The 22,777-nt window shown below is 34.8% G+C and overlaps 1 pseudogene; it reads right to left on the minus strand.

Annotated features, from left to right (window-relative positions):
• Positions 1-14,821: 14,821 nt before the first annotated feature.
• LOC113305356 lies at positions 14,822-16,161 on the minus strand (annotated as a pseudogene).
• Between the last annotated feature and the right edge of the window lie 6,616 nt (positions 16,162-22,777).

Here is a 22,777-nt window from a genome sequence, read left to right on the forward strand (position 1 = left end):
ATGGAGTTCATTTCTGGAATGAACTCTGTTTTTTTAGGTTTTTATATGGAGTTCATTTCTGGAATGAACTCTGTTTTTTTAGGTTTTTATATGGAGTTCATTTCTGGAATGAACTCTGTTTTTTTAGGTTTTTATATGGAGTTCATTTCTGGAATGAACTCTGTCTTTTTAGGTTTTGTATGGAGTTCATTTCTGGAATGAACTCTGTCTTTTTAGGTTTTTATATGGAGTTCATTTCTAGAATGAACTCTGTTTTTTTTAAGTTTTTATATGGAGTTCATTTCTGGAATGAACTCTGTTTTTTTAGGTTTTTATATGGAGTTCATTTCTGGAATGAACTCTGTTTTTTTAGGTTTTTATATGGAGTTCATTTCTGGAATGAACTCTGTTTTTTTAGGTTTTTATATGGAGTTCATTTCTGGAATGAACTCTGTTTTTTTAGGTTTTTATATGGAGTTCATTTCTGGAATGAACTCTGTTTTTTTTAGGTTTTATATGGAGTTCATTTTCTGGAATGAACTCTGTTTTTTAGGTGCTTTCTGAAAAAATAAGTAGAAATTAACATGAGTTCATTTTGAAGAATGAACTGCTACAAAAAAAATTAACACGGAAGGATATTTTTGTCCATTTAAATATTTTTAATTAATTATGGACCAAACGGTAAAGGCGTTTGACCAAAGAACCAAAGGACCAAACGATATTTTTCATACATCACCTCTGGTGTTCTGATTAATCATGGCGGAAAGGAACTCTAGTCTTGTCAGTGTCAGCATACAGTGTCCAGAAAACCCACCTCCAGAACTAAAACTTGATAACGGAACAGGGCTTATTCAAATCAAGGTTAGGAAGATTATGCATGATAATTCAGTACTATCCATCCATGAAGATTCGGCGCCTCAGTACACTTGTGATAAAATCGAAAATTTTTGTTTGTTTTGTGACAATATAAGCTGAATATGGCGTATGTTTCATGGGTTGCAAATTCTTAGAGGAGAATCTTCAGACGACGCATGTACGATGATTTCGAAGAATGTTACCCGTACTGCTAAAGAAGTTAATGGAGGTAGTGCAGATATCAAGCGGTTTTTAGTTTATGTAGATCTGCAAGTGGAAGTTGATGATGAGGACGTTGATGATGAGATGAAAGAATGAGTGATAAGGTCGGTGTCACTTATCTACAATGGTAAAGTTATTGGATGATGATATCCGTGACCTTAGTTTGAAACTCACCAGCACCAATTCTTTGCCGATCAAAAAGAACAAAAGAATAAGTGACAACGAAGATATGGACATGGCAAGTGACGAAGAATTTACAAGTGACAATAATGATATCAACATGGTCGGAGTTGTCGGTAGATGCGTAAGAAAATCAAAAAGTTTGTGCTTTGAGGTCTGCTATTGATGGATTAAAACGAGAGAATTACTTTTCTAAAAGTGGTGGTTGTTTATCTTTTAAGACTAGTTAAGATCTAATGGTCTCAATTTTTGTGAAGATTTTCTTTGAACTTTTTTAAAACTATGGCTGAATTAGATTGACTAGTAGAACCAAAAACTAACCCTTAGATTTGCAAAAGTGTATTAAGTTTCGGTCTGATTATGAAATTCTAGTTGTGGAAGCATAATATCCGTGAAGGTTTGTATTAGAATTGTTCTAGCAGTAAAGTCAACGCAAGTCAGCATTGAAATCGATATAAGCACTGTAAATCAAACCAGTTATAACAGCAGTGGTTCCAGCTGAGGTGCCAAACCTTGAAAAATTTTCATCTTAACATTTTTAGATGCTTTGAGTAAAGATCAAGATATACCAATTTGGAGTTTATGTTATTTGGGTTGGTTTCTTAAGCAAGATTTGATTAAAGATTTTACTGAATTTGTACTGGAAAGAAAGATAAAAGAAAGCATGTGAAAGAATCACTTATTATCAAGAAAAAGAAATAGATAATGAAACTTGCAGGAAAAAAAATCAATTTTCCAAAGAAAAGAGTGGATTGCAGCAAGAAATAACCATACATCTGTAATTAACAGAGAGCAGGGAAGCTAATTTGGATGTTTTTCTTTCTAAATGAGTGAAAATAGAAATGGGTAATCTGTTTACTTGTTTTCTTTGATCCTTCCTTTTTAACCCTATGCCATATAGCTTCTATCAAAGTTCTTTGGGCTCCTTAACAGAGTAAAAATTTGGAACTGTAGTATTCTGCTAGTACAAGAACAAAATAGTCTGCGATAATAGCAAACAACTACCGCGTACAACAGGTTCCTTTCTACCTCAGTAATAGAGAGGTTAGAGGTTCGAGTCTCTGCCAGTAGTAGAAAACTATTGTCACAGAGACTTGAACACATGACCTTTTCATATCTGAGGAGGAAATGAAACGAGTGCACGTGGCACATTGGTAGTTTTTTCTTTTTTATAACAACATGCATCCCTAGTTTCTAATTAAGAATTCTAGATGTGGAGAATTTCAGTTTGTGGCAGTGGGAAGCTTACCTCTCTACGCGGCAGGAGATTGAAACTCCACGAGAAAATGCATGTGACCATCTCAATAGGATCTGCCTTAAATCATATCATAATGTTAGAAACAAAAAAAAATAATGTACGGACAGAAGAGAATTCATAGATGCATATAATACAGTCGGACTACTTTTGGTGCTGTCGAATACAAATGGCAGCCTATGGTAGTACGGTACCTAAAAAGACGAATCTCAAGCTACTTTTGCAGGAGGGATAAAACTACATGAACTGATCAAACAATAACACGACTCAGAATCCTCCACTATGAAGATAAACCAGTCAATGACTATTTGCATTTAGCAGGAAAAACAAGATTCTTGAGTCGCTTTAAGTCTATAAGTCCAGGTTTTATACATGTATGACAGTCAGGATTCACCAACCTCGGCTGCAAGAACTCTTTCAAGTTGGCCCCATCCAGATACCACTATCAATCCATTCTCCTCCACTGAAATTTACGAAAGTTAAGAATACCCAGTCAAATCAAACTGAGTGCAAATGAGAGCAACTAATTCTCGAGCTGCATCCTGGTATCATAATCTTGGTTAATCCTAACTCCATAGTTATTATTCTTAGTCTTGAAGCATCAGCCTATCTCTGGAACTGAAGCATCTGTTAGCTTTTTCGACCAAACAAGCACCCGCATATGCAGAGACAATCCTAGTAATGTAACTTCATTTGGTTGTAAACAGCTTGATTGTACATCTACCCGTAACCCAAATCTGAATGCGCCTAACTGAGAACACCCGTAGATAACACTAGAAAGGATCATCTGATTAGGCTGTACGTTTACCTTACGTTTTCACATACTATTAGATAGTTGGAGGGCTTTGTGAGTTGACTGTTTTGCGCATCCAAGAAATCATGGAATTCCAAGGGAAAAAAGCTTTCTCATCCATTTTGATCAGAGAGATCAAGAGTACAATTGACGTCCTCACATTCAGAACACTAAAATGCAAGAGACGTTACTTCTACACTGCATTTCATCAAACATATAACATGCCAACTTACTGTTGAATTCCGTGAAGCTTGATCCCTCTCTGGCATGGCATGTGCTCAAACAAAGAACTTTTCATGCTCGTATAACCTTCTTTGGATACCACGATATCATCGAATTCCAAGAAACGTCTTCGATTGGAAGTCTAGTAATAAGTTTTCGAGAACAGCAGCATCAGAAGAAATGGTATGATTTGTTATTTATGACCTTAATGGGCTCTGTGGGCTTATTGTTGTTATTTTCCTTTCAAAACAGTAATTCCGCCGGTGGGCAGATTTGCCCCTTTCCACCCGACAATGGGATAAGATCCCAATGCAGTGAAAAATACTAGAACCATCCTACTATATGGGTTCAACATATAGAATCCCCACTAAATGGATCATTTATTGTCAACTCCATACTTTCAAAAAATGCTACTACTAGGCCCAAAATATCAATTTTTCTTCAGATCTGGCCCAAAATTAATTATTCCGAATTTTAATAATGGCAACATTACCCTTTAGTAAATATACAAGAGGAATATCAGAAGATATTTTTCATTTCTCAATTATGTTTCTCTGTCTTCTCTATTCTCTTTCTCTCCCGGCTCCAGCGATTTCAGATCTATGAAGAAGAAGAATTGATTCAATCGATTTCATTTGAATCTAGGTTTTAGTTGGGTCTAAGATGCATCAGGTTAGGTTTTTTTCGTTCGTTCGACTGGTTTTTTTTTGAAGATTTTGAATCGAATCTAAGTTTCAGTTGATTCGAAGCAGCAGAAATCATTTCCGATTAGGTTAATCATTCTTTCTTTTCTTAGTTCGATTAGGTTTTTGATTTTTTATTTTGATTGATTTTGTTCAGATATGAGAAGAAGAATAACCTGATTTTTTTTTTGAATCAATCGAAGATCTTCAATGTCGTTTTAACCCTAATTACTTACTTTTTATGCAGATTCAACAATGGAATTAAGAAGATCTTCAACAGCAGCAGAAATGAAATCGTCGTATGAGAAAAGATCTGAAAATCAGTAAGATTTCTCTCGTTTTTAATTGAATCAACAAGTTTTAAATCTAGGTATGCGTTTAGAATATCGTTGTTTTTGTTGTTGACGATGATTACTTGTCGTTATCAGTAACTGTAGGGGGTACTAATGTTCATCAATAGTGTTGGTGGTGGATATGTAGGTTTTGGTGGAAGATGAGGAGGTTGTAGTGGTAGAGGTGGTGGTATTTGAGAAGTTTTGGAGAAGGATTTGAAGTCAGTGGTAAGTAAGTTGATTCCTTCTTTCTTATTTGACATAACTTGCTTTATTTTCAGCATTTTTTATGAATAGATGTATTCTATGTACAAATTTATAGCAATATGACATGTTATGTGTTGTTTCATTAATGTGTATGGATAGCTTGATACTTAGAAATTACTGTGCAAGTGTATGAGTCTTAGAATTTTGATGCACAACATGTGTAACTTGCGTCTACATATCCAAATTGCATGTGTAACTTGCGTATACACATGTGTAATTAGGAGTTACACATGTTAATTGAATGTGTAACTTATAGTTACATATGTGTTTTCATTGAACTGCTGGATACACATATCATATATGGATGTGTAATTCTCAGTTACACTAGTCAGGTGCATGTATAACTCCTAACTACACATGCTAAGCTAACTTATCAACTGCCTTTCTGTGATTTTTTATACTATGACTGTGTGGCTAAACAAACAAAATCAATTGCAGGCACTTTCCTACCCCCATTGTTGAGACATTACTTCCAAAACACCCAAGGTCCTATCTTCGTGTAACCGCTAGTTAGTGGTGGTGTTTTGGTATGAAGTTGAGAGGTTTAGTATGGATAATTTGTATTTGGAGTTAGTGGTGGTGTTTTGGTATGAAGCTGAGAGGTTTGGTATGGATGTTGGAGCTGTGTTAGACACTGTAAGTTGGATCTACTTTACATTCTGTTTATCTTAGTGGTGGTGTTTTGGTATGAAATATATCTCGATGCACATAGTGTTTTAAATATGTTAGCCATCTATAATATCATCTTCTATCTACTCTGAGAAGGATATTATGTGATTTTTATAACCATATCCTTGCTTATCAGTTTGCAGCTATGTGTACTCTACATGATAGTTTGCGTGTTTAACTAGCATTGGTAGACTATGGATGTGTAACTAGTAGTTACACGTGCTAATTAAATGTGTAACTTCTAGGTACACAAGCTAAATGGATGTGTATCTACTAGTTACACATGCTAATTAGATGTGTAACTATAAGTTACACATGCTAATTTGATGGGATATGCATATACAGTTCTTAGAGGCATACCTGCTGATCTAATTGAAACTCTTCTGCTGATCTACTGGTTTTGTGTTGTTTTGTGTAGGGAAACGCATTAGGAAGTTGGTTAAATATGGATTCATCCGTTGCAAACCAACCCATATTTTCTCTGGATCTCATGCACGAAGAATGACAAAAGCCATGTGTTAGTTTAGGACTTCATAAGAACAACTTGGATTGGCTGCAAAAATGTCTGAGAACCTTTCAGACTATTGGTAAATCGCTTACTCTTAATCTTTTCTAGTATGTACTTTTTCCAAATTAATTAAAATGATTTTATGCATATTGATTCGACAGTCTCATGGTAGATTTTTGATTGGATGATAGCTCAATTCCGAGTTGATTCCACTAGTTAAAGGGGAATCTTCTGAGCGCCAGGTAACTTTGTCTTTTTCTGTGTTATCTTGCTATTATGGTATGTTTAATTCATTTATAAGGTCAGATTAGACTATTGAGTGGATATAATGTATGTGTTCAGGTCATGACAAGTAATCCTAAAGTGTATATAGTATTGTAATTCGTTATTAAAGGCGAGCTCTTTAACAAAACAGTAAGTCTTGATTGAATTTATCCATTCATTCATCATTACTAGCCATATGCATGTGTAATTGCATGCATATAACATGTGTAATAAGGAGATACACATGCTATATGCATGTGTAACTCTCAGTTACACAAGTCAGCTGGTGTAAGCTTACACAATGGTATGTCTCTATATGATTCTTGGTTCATTTATGGTCAATGTATGATTGAAAATATTGAATGGTGCTGGAAATAATTTTGATTGTTTTATTTGTGCTTGAATTAATTTTTTTGCAGTGGATTGACTACGTTAAACTACACAGAGCTTGCTCAATTGTATCAGAAGTGCTAGGATCAAGGTTTGTGTTTCGATTTTTAAATGCCAGTACCTTTTGTTATTTGACTGAAACTTTTACAAGTAATTCACTGGACTTGACTGATAGACTAGCTTTGGCACTTGATATCATCATATATATTGACATATTTAAACTGAACCAAGAATCATGTTCATGTGAAACCAATCCTTTTTAGTTGTTTGTTCCTGGCCTGTAGTTGTATGTTTTATTTGATGTTTGTGAGTCTTCGTTTATATCTGAATAGGTACTTCCTTGGCCTTCTACAACTGAAGTATCTAGTATTCATGTATTGGAGGTGATTTTTATATGAGCATCTGTAACTTTAAGTTACACTAGGAAAATGCATGTGTAACTACTAGTTACACTAGGAAGATGCTTATGATTTTGCTAGATTCAGTTGTGAAATCTAATGTGATTGTGGTTAGAAAGGAATAAGAAGTAGAACCATAACCAAAAGTAGTGATTGTTTCTGGTGCTGAATGCCAATATGAATGTGTAACTTCTAGTTACACTAGTAAGTTGCATGTGTAACTGCTAGCTACACTAGTCAGATTCATGTGAAACTATACATTGTTGTATGTATTGTTCATTTAATCTTATACAAACTGATTGTTTTGTGTTATATTACAGGTTTCCAATAGCTTTTAATTGCTTATTTGTGGTACTGGTGTCGCTGGAATTGGAGTTGACGCTGAATACACAAGTCAGATGCATGTGTAAATCTCAATTGCACTAGATAGATGCATATGTAACTCCCAATTACACTAGACAAATTATTGTAAATAAATCTTAAAGTAATACATGTATTTTTTTATGTTTTCTTTTTGATGTCTATTTTTTTGATTTGTAACTTCTCATTGTACGTGCCATATGGATGTGTAACCTTTGATTACACATGTCATTTGCATGTGTAACTTCTGCTTACACATGTCGTACGCATGTGAAACCTTTTCATGCCATACCCATGTGTAACTTCTGGATACACATGCTCGTTGCATGTGTAACTTCAGATTACACATCCATATATTATCGGTGGTGGTGGCCGGCGGCGGCGGTCGGTGGTTGTGATGGTTGGTGGTGGTGGTGGTGGTGGTCGGAGGTGGTTTGACGTTGGTGGTGGTGGTCGGAGGTGGTTTGACGGTGGTGGTTGGTGTTGGTGGTGGTCGGAGGTGGTTTGACAGTGGTGGTGGTGGTCGGAGGTGGTTTGACGGTGGTGGTTTGACAGTGGTGGTTGGTGGAGGTGGTGGTCGGAGGTGATTTGACGGTGGTGGTAGGAGGTGGTTAGTGGCGGTGGTGGTCGGAGGTGGTTGGCGGTGGCTGTGGTGGTTGGAGGTGATTGACTATATTTTAATAATTTTGGACCTAAATTTAAATTTTATTTAATTATGGGCTTGACAATATGTAAAAGGGTATGGATGTCTTTTAATAATTCCGGGCCTAGATTTAAACTTCTTTTAATTAAGGGCCTAATATTATGGGTTATCCATGGGTGGGGTCTTAGCCTATTTTCCCAATGCTATAACGGATGGCCAAAGGATCGAATGCGAGAGTTTGCCCATCTTGTCCAGATTGAGCCGGTCGAATCAACTAGAGACGAACAGTTGATGCCCGATTCTGGTTGATACAATGGTTGTTTCAATTTGAGCTTCAGTCTTTTCGGATCCCATCCAACGGCTCTAGTTCCCCTCTCCCCCCTTTTTTTGGACCTTCTTTTTGAGAATTGAATGATAAAAAATAAAGAATTTAAATGTTCAGTTTTCTACACCCTAAGTTTCTTATAATCTCAAGGTTTTAATCTCAAAATCTAAATCACAAGAAATAAAATCCAAAGAAAATGTTCGGTTCATCACAAACACAGAATACTTCGACAGAAAATATTTCATCAGCAAAAGCTCATGCTCAAAAAGGATAGTCCGGATGGAAAATAAAGCTTCACAAAAGTTATGTCGCATTTACACTTGATAATATCAATGGTGCTAAATTGCAACATAATATGCTTTGTGGGAATATTTATAAGCATTTTAATCAGGAAACTGCGAATATTCAAAATCATGATGTTGCTGGGTTATCAAGTCGTTATAATTCAATCAATAAAGACAAGAACAGTTGGGTAGCTTTAGTGATGCAAATGAATCATTGAAAAGCTTCCGGTGATACGAAAGTCGATGTGGTAAGTCGCATTTCAGATTGTTTAATTGGTTTGCAAAACGCGTTGTGTTTCTTAATTTATAAATATTCAAATTGCAACAACGAAAAACCCGAGAGGACCATAAAAGAACAAGTACTTCTAGTTTCAAGCACGAAGATTATTTTCATATCCTCGAAAAGATGAACCGGTATAAACCATGATTTATTGAATAGATATCACGTATCAGAGGAGTCACCTTACGAGACTACAAATTCTTCTCAAGGGTCTCCTTATTCTTCACCATAAACAAACTCAAACTCTTAACTCAACACTGACAGATTCCCACATGGTAATTTTAATCTTAAGTTATTGGAAATGCATAAATATATGATGGAGTGAGTGTCAAAAGAGCAAAAAGAAAACCAGAAAGGCAGATAAATGCCTCACAATCATCTACTTTAGGATTCAACTAGTAGATCGTAAGAAAATGGCTTCAAAAATGAAGAGAGGTCGTAAGGCGGTTAAACAGAATTTATTTAATGCGCATATGAGAGGAATCATGGGAACAAACACATCAAATATGAATCCTGCACGACTCCGACAAGATGAATTTTGATGAAATTCAAGCACATAAGGCACGAGTACGCCCAAAAACAGTTGACATTTGTTAAAGCACTTATCGGTCGAACTCGCAAGTGTTTTTATCTCAAGCTTGTTTGTCAAGTTTAGTTGATCAAAACTATGTACTTGATTTCTAGTCTACTTATAGCTATGTCTCGGATTAGGATAAAAGTGTGTAGTTGAGCTTTGAACTTCACGGCGTTCACCAATTGAAGAAGAAGATCTACTGAAAAGATTGGAGGAACTTCATCAACAAAGGTATATGGAGACTAAAACTTATCTATCATTCAGAAGTCTATTCTATTTTATCTTCTAATGAGACTAAGTTGTATAGCTGTATATACTTTTACATTATACACATTTCATATTTCGAGCCGAGTTTATCTTGCTTATCTATTTCTCGAAATATATGTTGGAAGCCTTTAGCTTTAGCTAAGTTCATCGTATTCTTGACGAGTTTAGTTGGAAACAATTTACTTGTTGGAAACTAAATATTAAGTTAAAAGATTATCATGTGAAAATTACCTTGACATCTTATATAATTTGTTGAGATAATCATTTGATGTCAACTTGGGAAGTTTCGTATTGATTAATTAATCACTTAAAAATTACTTGAAGCTAGTGGTATGTGTAAGATTACCATTGTTTTCTTCCAAGGATATTTCAATGATTAAATGAGAGTTTTAGAACAACTACCATGTCTGGATATATTATAGGTTGCGTACTTTGTATGTTAACTATGTAAGTCTAGTTCAGGTCCGGAACTATTGTTCGCGAACTGGTTTACCTATGAAAGGGTCCAGAGTTTTTGTTCGCGCACCCTGTTTGTGAATGGAGTAGACAAGGCCAAGTCCAAAGCCAGTGTTCGCGTACTCAGTTTGCGAACAAAGTGGTTAAGTTCTAAAATCTGTAAAGTGTGATTTTCATACTCATGAACTCAGGTTCGTTTGAGAACTATGTTTGCGAATTAAAGTCCCTGGAACTTTAATGTATTAAGGTATGTGAACTAGTTTTACAAACCATGGTATTATGTTCATGAATTGGTTCTTGTATAAGTAATTTGTACAATTACAAACCGAACCGATTTTGCTTCAAATGGTTCATATACATATTCTTATAAGATGATGAACATTTGAACAACTCTCTTGAAACACATTTAGATTCATTTGATTATCTATCATCATATTTGATCTAAAAGTGTTAGATGAATATGTCTAAGTTATAAGTGTTAATATGGCTAACTTCGGTTAACTATTATTGAGCTAACTGAGTATACACGTTTGGGTACGGTTCATCCATATCTAAATATAGGTATATTTCATTTGTGTGTATCAAGATAATATCATCTAACGGTGGAGATTGATTTCTTAATTTCTAAGACGACTTATCTTGAATATTAAATCAAGAGTTCATCTAACGGTGAATATCAATTGCTTTGTTACTAAGCTATCTTCGCTTTGATTGTAAGCAACCCTGATTTGAAAGACTATATAAGAGAGAACTCTAGCATCTGGGAAAACCTAATCCCGACACTTACGTGTATCATAGTTGCAAACTAGAGTTGATCCTCCTTTAGCCTAGAGTTTTCCAAAACCATTATTAGGTTAATGACTTGAAGACTTCATTTGGGATTCGTGAAGCCAGATCAAACTATTTTCTCTGTTATTGCATATTCTGATCTTAGTTTTTCTATCGTATTGAGTTTTATCTTCTCTAAGATTTACTCTAGATTTATCTCCGATAGGTAAGACATAAAAAGTAATCACAACAGTTCTTCGCCTCAGACTCTTGCAATTTCGCGATAACTTTTTCTATTAATCAGTTGGGTTATTGTGAGGTAACTGATATTTCTATGTTACTCTTCAAAAGTATAAGTCCGGGGTTTTAGTTGAGTTTCATTCACCTTGATTTATCTAAAGACGGAAACAACAACTAGAATATATACATATTTGTGGGATACAAATTTGTTTATAAGTCTTCGACTTTGGGTCGTAACAACTCTTAGTTGTGAGTGAGATCAGCTAAGGGAATCAAGTGCGTAGAGTCCTGCTGGGATTCAAGAGGCGTAAGAGACGCGATTTTACTTTAATCGGTGTGAGACTTGGTTAGATCTCAACTAAATTCCAATATGAAGTTAACTTGTAGTAGGCTAGAGTCTGTAGCGGCTTAATACAGTGTGGTGTTCAAATCTAGACTAGGTCCGGGTTTTCTGCATTTGTGGTTTCCTCGTTAAAAAAATTTCTAGTGTTTGTGTTATTTCTTTTCCGCATTATATTTTTTATATAATTAAAATATCACATGTTGTGCTTAGTTCAATAAGTTGATAAATCCGACCGTGTTTGTGGGATAAAACTTGATTGACACTTGGGCATTTGTCTTTGCTACCGTCCAAGTTATTTGTCATATCAATCGGGCTCATAGATTTCTATATGTTTGATTTGTTGATTGTGTTGAGAAAGAGATAAAGCTCTTTGATATCTTTCTTGATTTAGTCTCACTTTTAAGTTGGTTCTCTCAATTATATTGGAGTTTAGTTCATAAAGATTGCAGAACGAATTATTGGGTGTGGTTGTTATACCCTCGGTTTTTTCAACATTGATTCTGATAAAAGAGGACACCTTATATGGGGATAACAATAACGCCATTACACTTGTTTAGTTATTAGTTTTAAGTTCGGGTGTAATAGTTAGTTTCAAATTAATAATTAGTTTTAAATTTAATGTAATCTTTAATTTCGATTTCAATGTTTGTTCAAGTCAAATTACACAAATCATCATAATACAAACCAAATTATATTAATGTAGTTGAAATGATGACTATAAATTAATAACAAATTGTATCCAATGGAGGTTTCTTTTCCCGATTTCATCCTAATTATGCGCAATGAGGTGCTCCCTTAATGTTAAATATAAATCTTTATTTTGAATTCTCTCTTCTTCCATTTTATACTCTCTTGCGGACACACCATAAAAGGGTTGAACTTCTTTCCTCAAATCTTTATCTAGATAACTTTTCAAACTGGTACCCTGTCAGGTTTCTTTGATTACCATATTATGCAAAATGATGCAAGTTAGCATTATACTATTCATTTTTATTGATCCAAAAAAACGATATGATCCACAAATTATATGGAACTTCCTCTTCAAAATTCCAAATGTCCGTTCATCATCGCTCTTACACCCCATCTGCTTCTTGTTAAGATACCTTTTGTCTGTCAGAAAACACTCCATGCTATAGTTATTATTGTTGGCGTGAAATTTGCAGTTGGAGTAGTTCCATACTTCATTTCTTCAAATGAAGGCAATTTATGAAAAATATTGATATCGTTGTTGCAACCCGAGACGCAAAAAGAAGCATGACATATCCAACATTCATAAGAAGTTCTTGCTTCCAGAAAAATAGTTGGTTTTGAGTAGTGCCCTTATACTGACCTTGCCAAGCATAAGGACATCCATACCACACCAAGTGCATGAAATCAAGGCTATATACCTAGCATTCTGGGAAAGACCTTCTTCGCATTTTCTACTAGTAGTCGACCGACATCATCTTGTGTTGGATGTCGTAAAAAACATGGACCAAAATGGTTGATTACAGTTTCGCAAAACATGTCGATATTTTCATATGATGTTGTTTTTGACATACGAATGTACTTATCACAGGCATTTGTTGGCTCACCATAACCTAGAATCCCAGGGTCGCAGTGACTTTTTTCTTCAGGACTATCTCCTCATACATTTCATGCATCGAATTGATAGTTGAATTTAGGATTTACCTGACAAAGCTCTCCAATAATCCTAATAACCAAGTGTTGTGGCATGCAGATTCGACGTTGAAAATATTCGTCATGAGTACATACATCCGTTGGTAAAATAATCACGCATCATTTATTGATGTTTTTCCTCTCAAAACTTTCATGTATATCTTCTTGTCAATATTGTTCTTGATTCTGGATTTTGCGGTATTTGCCCCGTGTATAGTTGTATCATGGTGTTGGTGATTGTCCTCTCAACGTCTGACTCTTCATCCATTTGGTTCAACTGTTGCGTCCATGCTTGTTGTTGTTGTTGGAGAAAGATTATCTCATCTGAGTGTGTTTCCTCATTTCTCAAATTACGATCCATAAAGAAAAGGAAAATCTTGATTGAAACGACTAAAAACAAGTACTATATTGAAAAAACTGGATGAATTTTTGTGAAAATAGAAAATAGATAGAAGTTGTGTGTATTATTGGTGTATTAAAAGAGATTTATATGGGTACGATGGAGATACAGTCGCTGGATAGCGTAGTCATTGTCGTCCATAGTTGAGACGAGACTCGGCTCATATTGAACCCTATCTTGAAAAATTAAATTATATCATATAATTTGCATATATAACCCATAATTTTTCAAGTGAATTAAATTATTAAATTATTTCCTATAATTTGCATTTTTTTTAGGAAAATGGGTGAAATTTATTTATAAAGAAAAAATTACAAGACTACAAACGGTAGCCTGAATTACAACCTCATTGTATGGTTCTCAGTATCATATGTGACTTAGTCCTTAATAAACAATGTGTTCCAGTTGAATATTAAATTAGAAAAACTAATATCTTTGAACCAAGAATGAAGCGCATCCCAGTTAAAAATTAGTCTCTTAACTTATATGATCATCATTTCTTTATCTCGGCTTCTTTTCTTTGCCATAACCCTCCTCTTTCTTTCATTCCAAATATCCCAACTGATGGCAAATGGTATTATATACTAGACCTTCTTTGACAACTGCTTGCAAGAGTTAGTGTGCCATTGTATTTTCTGATCTCTGAAATTAGTTTTATGTGTCCATTCTGCATCAAGAGAAGAAGCAAAGTGATCCCAAATGCTTCTGGACAACATTGTAGTAGAGTATGATTCACATCCCCCTCTTCATCGCTACACAAAAAATATCTTCTTGATTGAATTTCACTTCATCTCTTGTTAAGATTATCAATTATGGGTATGGAATTTTGAATTTCCAGCCAGACTAACAGGGGGTTAGTCCTCGAGTGATTTGTGGGGAGTTGAGTGTATTTTAAATCTTGGGGATTTTGAGAGAGTGTAGGGAGTTTGAGAGAGTTTGGTGTTTTTGAGTTGGGGGAGTGTAGGGAGTTTGAGAGAGTTTATTAGAAGGAGTTTGGGGGAGTTTGAGAGAGTTCACTCCTAACTCAGTCTCTTTTAAGAAACAATAAACCCTCATTTACAAATAAAAATGATCTTTAATCAAAATAAAAAACATAAATATCTTTGTATCAATAGTATGTTATTGTTGTGCAACGAGATAATTTTTTTCCCTTCATTTTAACGGTCTCCATACAATTCTAACTCCCTTTGTTCACGAACATTTTTCCACATATCATCTGCTATACTCTTTCTCCATGCATTAGCTTCTTGACGTTGTTGTTCTTGAGTTTGTTGTGTCAAAACTTCATCGTCATTTACAAGCGTTGATGGATGGCTATCTTCCTCTTCCTCGACTGGAAACTCATCTGAACGACATTCTTTTCGCAAGATGTTGTGTAAGCCTGCACAAGCTGTCACTATCTATGCTTGCACTTGATACGGAAATGGAGGTCGAGACTTAAAGATCAAGAAACGAGACTTCAAAACACCAAACAATCTTTCAACTACATTCCTCAAAGAAGCATGACGCATGTTAAATAATTCTTCAGCCTTTTTCGCATGATTACCCGTACCAGAAAATTCTTTCAAATGATAACATTGGCCACGAAATGGTGTTAAACAATATCGCCTGTTTGCAAACCCACCATCCCCCAAGTAATATTTACCTGAATAAAACACAAAAACAAAACTTCATCAAGTAGAACCCAAATATAACTTAACCAAAAATCAAAACTTCACATTAGATAAAAGTAAAATTACCTTGCGGTATTTTCAGTCTATTTCTTTTTGTCATTGCGTCGTTAAGTATTTTCGAATCATAAGCAAACCCTTCCCATCCACTGAGCACGTATATGAACTCCAAGTCGAAGTTGTAAACCGCTAACACATTTTGAGATGTAATTCCATGTCGATTCCAATAAACGTCTGCATCTCTTTTCTTTACCATTGCCGGGATATGTGTATCGTCCATAGCTCAAATGCAATCCTTAAAGTAAGGATAAAATCGTGTACTCTCACGAATTTTAAATGGAGTTGCACTTGTTGGCTTAGCCATCATCTTCGGAGCTATAGCATTTAAAGCTCGCAACATCTTGTTGAAGTTTTTACTAACTGTCCACCGAGAGCGACCAAATACGTCACGTATTGTGCAATATCGTGAACTTTGGCCAACAATGAGTAAAAATGTACTACGCATTTCTTCAATGGGAACACATCTTGTATCACTTAATGCTGTAGTTTTTCTAATGATACAACATAGTTTTACAAAAATATCAGGGTACATCCTATAACTTCGACGAAAGTCTTCTGGGTCTTCGCGCAAAACTCTCCTTATATAGTTATACCCAAATAAATTAATCGGGCGTCTCATTGGTCTTTCAATGACTTTGTATGTATTATAATTGCTTAATTATATCCATCAACCATGAATGCACCGCTGAAAGTATATTCAAAAATATGGATAGTTCAAACTCATCATTGCTACTTACCTCTTCATCACCACTGCTTTCTTCTTCTGTATCGAAGGCTTGATCTTCACTATCAGTAGATAAATCCAAATCAGACATGTTCACCTAAAAGGATGATAAAAGTATTATTTTTTTTATTAGAATCATCATTATCTCAAAAGCATAAAAGTATATATGTGTATAAAAATAAGCATATAGAATATAAAGTTCATAGATTCAATCATAATAACCATAAAGATGTCAATCCATAACAATTAGTAGCTGAATCCATAACCATAAGGTCTCAACTAGGGGAAAAATAACCATAAAGTCTCAACTAGGGGAAAAATAAAATAAATACTAATAGTTACGAAGCAAAGCGACCCAATTTTGTAACTCTAAAATCCCATTACACCTAACAGAAACTTGTAAAGATGTCAGGTTTATGCTTTTAACTTTGAACCAATCCACAACTTTCTCTCTTCAGGAGTAAAACGTATGAATAAGTTCTTCTTGTGATTGTTGTCGAGCATTTCAATCACTTTCAGCTTATCTTCCAAAGAAATTTTAGTCATGCCATAAACAAGATCCCATACTTGGTTATCTTTCTTATCCTTATCAATTCTGCGCATTTCTTTTTCAATTTTGCGGTCTTCTTTCTCTTTCGCAATAAGAGCATGCATTGAATCAATAGAAGAAGCAATCGATGAACTGTTGGCAATCAATTTCTCTAAATAATCAGACTGCTCAGTAGGATTAGTTGATGTAGAAGAGTCACCAATGTCACACCTTGGTCTTTTCCTTGGTGCCGTTTTTCTGACAGGAATTTTCTTTGTGTTCATATCTTGAGTTTAATCTTTATCTTGTTCATCATTTTCCTCTGAACCATATCCCACATATGATATGTTAAAAGCACTATCATATTGCTCTCGTTGAGTATAATCAACATCTAAGTAATCATCTTGTTCATCTTCCTCATCACAGGTTCTAGCACTTGTACCCTCATGGGTAAGATCAACTGTAACTTTTCCAGAAGCACATTTATTCCCAAAAACAATAAGCAAGTCACCATAGTCTTTACCATTATCTTCCCTTAAATTAGTTTGCTTTGGATGGCTCTGTTAACAAAAAAAAAAGGATAAAGCATGAATTAGAACTATGCATAAAATAGAAGAAAAAAAATTCAAATTCAGATGTCGGTAAGTAACACACACATACCTCAAAGTAATTGTTCCACATCTCGTCGGTTCCAGTAATCATCTTGTTAGCATCATCCCAACTGAATATAGAAGTACAAGACTTAAACAAATCCTGGTATTGACCAAATCGAGTCTTGAATCATCTATGTTTCCCTTTATAGTTCTCATAAGATTTGTCACAACCATATGCTTGGTTAAGTTTTGGAAGTACCTCATCTTCCACTAGTCTCTTAGTAAAACATCCATTAGTGTCTTTCTTCTTCTCAAGTGTAGCTTCTACTAATAGTTCCAATAATTTCTCAGTCTCTCGTGTTTTCCATTGTTTGTAATTCGTATTCACATCCGTATCCGGTTCCGAATTCTTATTCTTCCTAACATTCTTTTTCTTCTTGTTGTTTTCAGCAGGTTGGCTGGATTTGTCCATTCTATGGTGCAACATGTTAGCTACATTAGTACTTAGACTAATACTAGAACTTAACAAAGCAAGAAAGGATATTCAGGAAAAATAAACAACATAAATCTCAAATTCCTACTAATCATTTTATAAAAACAAATAAACCATTTAGTTCACTTTTTCGAGAACAATGGATGGTTCTTCATTGGATCTAAAGATGAACCAGCTAAGATTACTGACAAAAATCTAAACACATCCAAAGCTACAACAAGTCTTTCTTCCTTCCGGTCACAATACAAAATGGTGGTGATTGGAGATACTATACCAGCTAGCTCGTCTTTTACATTTTAGAAACATGGATGCAATGTTTGTGAACTCTTTTGGTAATTTAGATTACTAAATAAAAAAAATATCTTTCGGTAAAGCTATGATACAACTAGTAATGACTACTCATCAATACAGTAGGTATCGACATACAACAAAAAGCGTAAACGATTCACTCAATTTTAGTTGAAGGTTGCATTAGACATCCATGTATACTAATTCTAAGTTTCAGAGAAAAAAGAAAGTTTTAATTTAAAATTACATCAGCCATCCATGTACATTACTTCTAAGTTTTAGAGAAAAATGGAAAGACGTCTACAAAAAATGTAAAATGTGTATAGTATGTGAAGTGATGGAATGTGGCTGTCAGCAAACGCCTAACTTGTTAGCATTAGTAAAAGATATGCCTTTAACACTCATTAGTAAAAGATAAATGTGTATAGTATGTGAAGGGATGGAATGTGGCTGTCAGCAAACGCCTAACTTGTTAGCATTAGTAAAAGATATGCCTTTAACACTCATTAGTAAAAGATATGCCATTATCTTGTTTCTCATTCATTTATTTGACCCGTAGATGCAGTGATTAATTTTGTTAATGTTAGACATGGAAACAATATGAATGTCAGTAACTAATATCTATTCATCCTATGTAGCTAATTCATGTATCTACTCTTCTTGCTTGAGCCTAGTTCTTCTTCTTCTTTCCCATTTCTCAAGTCAAAACCCACAGCTAAATTCCTTAATGTAAACAACTGACATTTAACATAAGCATATGAATAATAATTGTCTTACATGCTGCGTCTACACAACTAGTAGATATTCATCTTACTAACTGAGATTAGTTCCTCTGAATTATCCTTAATTGATTAATAGGTAATTCATTCATCCCAGCCAGACATTTGTATGGCTTACTCAGCTAATATCACCAATGATAAAGAAGTTATGTTACAAGATAATATATATATTTTTTCTGAGATCAAAAGTACAGAGTATTTTACAAAAGTAAAGCATTCAGGGTGTGGTATCGTTGTGTTGCCCCCACTCAAGGTTGTAAGGCAAAGACCAGTATTCAGTATAGAGATGAACATCGAAACAAAAAAAAGAGTTAAACCCTAAACATGGTGAAACCCTAAACAGAGAAAACAAAAACGAAAGAAAACAATCAAAATAGGGTTTTTACTTTTAAAACTGATATCAAAACAATCAAAATAGTAACAATCAAACAAAACAATGAGATTAGAGAAGAAAAAATAGATGAAAAAGCATACCTGAAGCTGAAGGGTTTCCCTTGTGTACAGGCAAAAATGCACTATCAACTCTCCAGAACTCCCCAAAACAATCAACTCCCTAGCATTCTAAGGTTTTACCACTAACAGGGAGTTCAAGAGTTTTTTTCAAACTCCCCCACGACTAACAGATGTTTTGTAGGGAGTTTGGGAGACTCTTCTAAAATCTCCCACGACTAACGGGGATTTTGAGAGACTCCCTTGAACTCCCTCACGACTAATGGGTAAAACCCAACTACACCTAACTCCCCACAAATCACTCGAGGACTAACCCCCTGTAACATTTGAGCTTTTGAAGGTACCTTTTTGTTACATACTTTCTTGTAGTCTGAGTCATTGTCTTCTTGTTGATTTATGAGCCATTTGTAGCCTTCCTGTGATGTGTAGCTGGATGCTAACTTGTATTTGACTGAGTCTGATTCATCACATAATAAAGGGGGGTCTTCTAACAAATTCAACAAATTAATGATTTCTGATTTGACCTCTTCAGATATTTTGAGAGAATAGGAGGTTCCAAGTACCATGATAAAGCAAATCTGCACTTTCGCATCTTTTTGAGAGGAAGCTTTGAAGATTTTTTTTTAGTGTCTGAAAAGGGAGTGTGATATTTCCATGGATCTTTCCAGGATTTTGTTGCACTTTCCATCACCAATATGTACTTATCCATTCCAATGAAACACTCCATTACCTTTTTCAATACCTTTCCAGAACCCTCTTCCATAAGTGGATTTATAGCTTTTAGGGAAAATATCCTCTTCATCGGTTTCAGTTTGTGTTGAATGATTTTTCTCCGCATGGTCTCTTTTTATTGAGTGTATCTCCATCTCCATTTAGAAATCAGTGCCTTTTTTGAAGCTCTAAGATTTCTTATTCCTAGACCACCAAGTCTTTTTGGCTTACAAGCTCTTTCTCATCCAATCAAACAAATTTTTCTTTTATCTGATGTAGCTCCCTACAAGAAATCTCTCGTGAGTTTTATCATTCTCTTTTTAATTGAGACTGGCATCTCAATGGGGGACATGAAGTAAACTGGCAAGCTTGCAAGTGCACTGTTTATCAACTCAATTCGTCCAACCTTTGATAAAAATCTTCTCTTCCATTTTGCTAATTATGCTTGAAATTTTTCTATTATACACTCCCATATATTGGTTTGCTTTCTGCTGGCTCCAAGTGCCATACCCAAGTATTTGAAGGGTAGACATTCAACTCTACAGTTCAGTATTTTACTAAATCCTGAATTTTATTGTCAGCACCAATGCTTATCATTGTGCTTTTCTCCATATTTACTTTAAGCCCTGTAATAGCCTCATAGATTTGCAGAATCATGAAAAGATTTTCCACTTCTTCTTCTTTTGCTTCCAAGAAAACTAGGGTGTCATCAGCAAACTACAAATGTGACACCTTAATGTCTTCTTTTATTTTGAAAACAATAATCATATTTAGTTCCCAGCTCTTTTTAATAGTCTTGTGAAAACTTCAACAACCAAAATAAACAGAAAAGGGGAAAATGAGTCACCTTGTCTAAGCCCTTTGTTATGCTTGAATTTATTTGTGGAGCTGCCATTAACTAGAATGGATGATTGATAAGAAGAGAGACACCACCATATCCAGTTCCTCCATTTATATCTATATCCTACACCCTTGAGAAGCATATCCATATAATGTCAATTGACATTGTCAAAGGCCTTTTCAATATCCAATTTGCATAAAGTACCAGGCTTATTCGATTTGAATCTTGAATAAATTAGTTCTTATGCTATTAAAATATCATCTTGTATTTGCTTTCCTTGAATAAAATCTCCTTGATGCTCACTGATTACTTTTGGAAGAACTATTTTGAATCTTTCTACCAGATTTTTTGAGATGATTTTGTAAATACTACTTACTAGACTGATACGTCTTTAATGTTGAGGCTGTCTTGCCATTTATTTTTTAGGAAGTAGACAAATGAAGGCAATGTTTACTCTCCAGTATCTTTTCTTGTTCAAAGAATTCTACATTTACCTCCATCATTTCTTTCTTGATCACCTTCCAAGCAACTTTGTGAAACTCCATTGGTAGCCATCTGGCACTGGAAATTTTTTTTTACCACAACTCTTGATTGCTTTCCATACTTCATCCTCACTGGTTTCTCTTGGTATCCACTCTTTCTCTTTAATTGTAATTTTTGGGCAGTTATCATCCACCAGTCGAGGTCTTCAATCATGAGACTGCTTGAATATATTTGAAAAGTACTTAAAGAATTCTTTTTTGATATCAGGCTGATTAAAGTTGTCTTCTCCTTCTATGACTAACTTGTGGATGGTTTTCTTGCTCTTTCTCCAGTTTGCCAACTGGTGCAAATATTTTGTATTCTTCTCACCATTTTTCAGTTGATTTGTCTTTGCTCTAGACTGCCACTTTCAATGCTTATCTAGTCTGATTTGTTTTAATTCAGTTTTCCATTTTTCTCTATTTGTAAATTCAACTATGTCAAGCATCTCATCTTCTTCTTTCAAATTCAGTTCATCAATCTATGCAATGAGTTCCCTTTGCTTGTATTTTTGCTTCCCATATTCAGGGACGGCCCTGAGGAAAGCAAAGCGAATACTTTCTTTAGGCCGGAAACGTTAAGGGGGCGGCAAAGAATGATATTTTTCAAGGAGTTGATGTTTATAGTAAATTAAGTTTGTCTAAACCGTGAATAAAATGAAAATAAAGGACCAGTATCATTAAAAAATGAAAGGGCGTAATATATATAATCAGTTAGTGCACTGGTCTAAAATAAATATTTAATACATACAAAAATTCAGGAACAAAATTGCTTGCGTCCTGCATCATTTATTTATTTTTGCTCGGTAACCCTCATAAATTATCTTCTTTCTCGAACCCTATTTCTCCCTTGTGTGCTCTAATAGTCACCATTAATCTCATGGATAGTGTAACTATTATATGGATCAAGTAGATTAATCATTCATATGGATATGGGAATCGTGATTCATTTTCTATTGATTTTTCCATGTCCAAGAATGTATTAGTAATCATTGTGTAATTTCTGTTTGGAAGTAAAACTGGTTGCTATCGTCGGTTGCTTGTAGAAACTTTTGTATTCCTTCTTATGACTGCAAGACTTTTCCGTCTTCTCATTTCTAGAAGTAAAAACAGGATTGGTGATACTTGTGGGGCAACAAATTTATCTTCCCTTAGGAGAAACAAACTCTCAGGACCGGCCTGCCCATATTGCGCTCTGTCCCATCTTTTGATAAATTGTTTGAGACTCTACAATTTTTTGGCTAGAATGAAACTTGGAGAACCCTCAAAATGCATTGAATTCCACCAGATTTCCAAATTCTTAGAAATTTTTTGTTGTGCAACCAGAAGATTTCAATTCTAAAGGGAGGGTTTGGTCTTTGTATATTACCAGTTGTGAGTAAAAGAGGTGAGTGATCTGAAACATTCCTTGACAAGATTGTTTGAGATGGATCTGGGTAATGTGTTTCAAAGAGAGGGGATATTAGTATTCTGTCAAGCCTACATAGAATAGGATCATGCTT

This window comes from Papaver somniferum, chromosome 8, assembly GCF_003573695.1.
Source record: "Papaver somniferum cultivar HN1 chromosome 8, ASM357369v1, whole genome shotgun sequence".
Taxonomy (NCBI): Eukaryota; Viridiplantae; Streptophyta; class Magnoliopsida; order Ranunculales; family Papaveraceae; genus Papaver; species Papaver somniferum.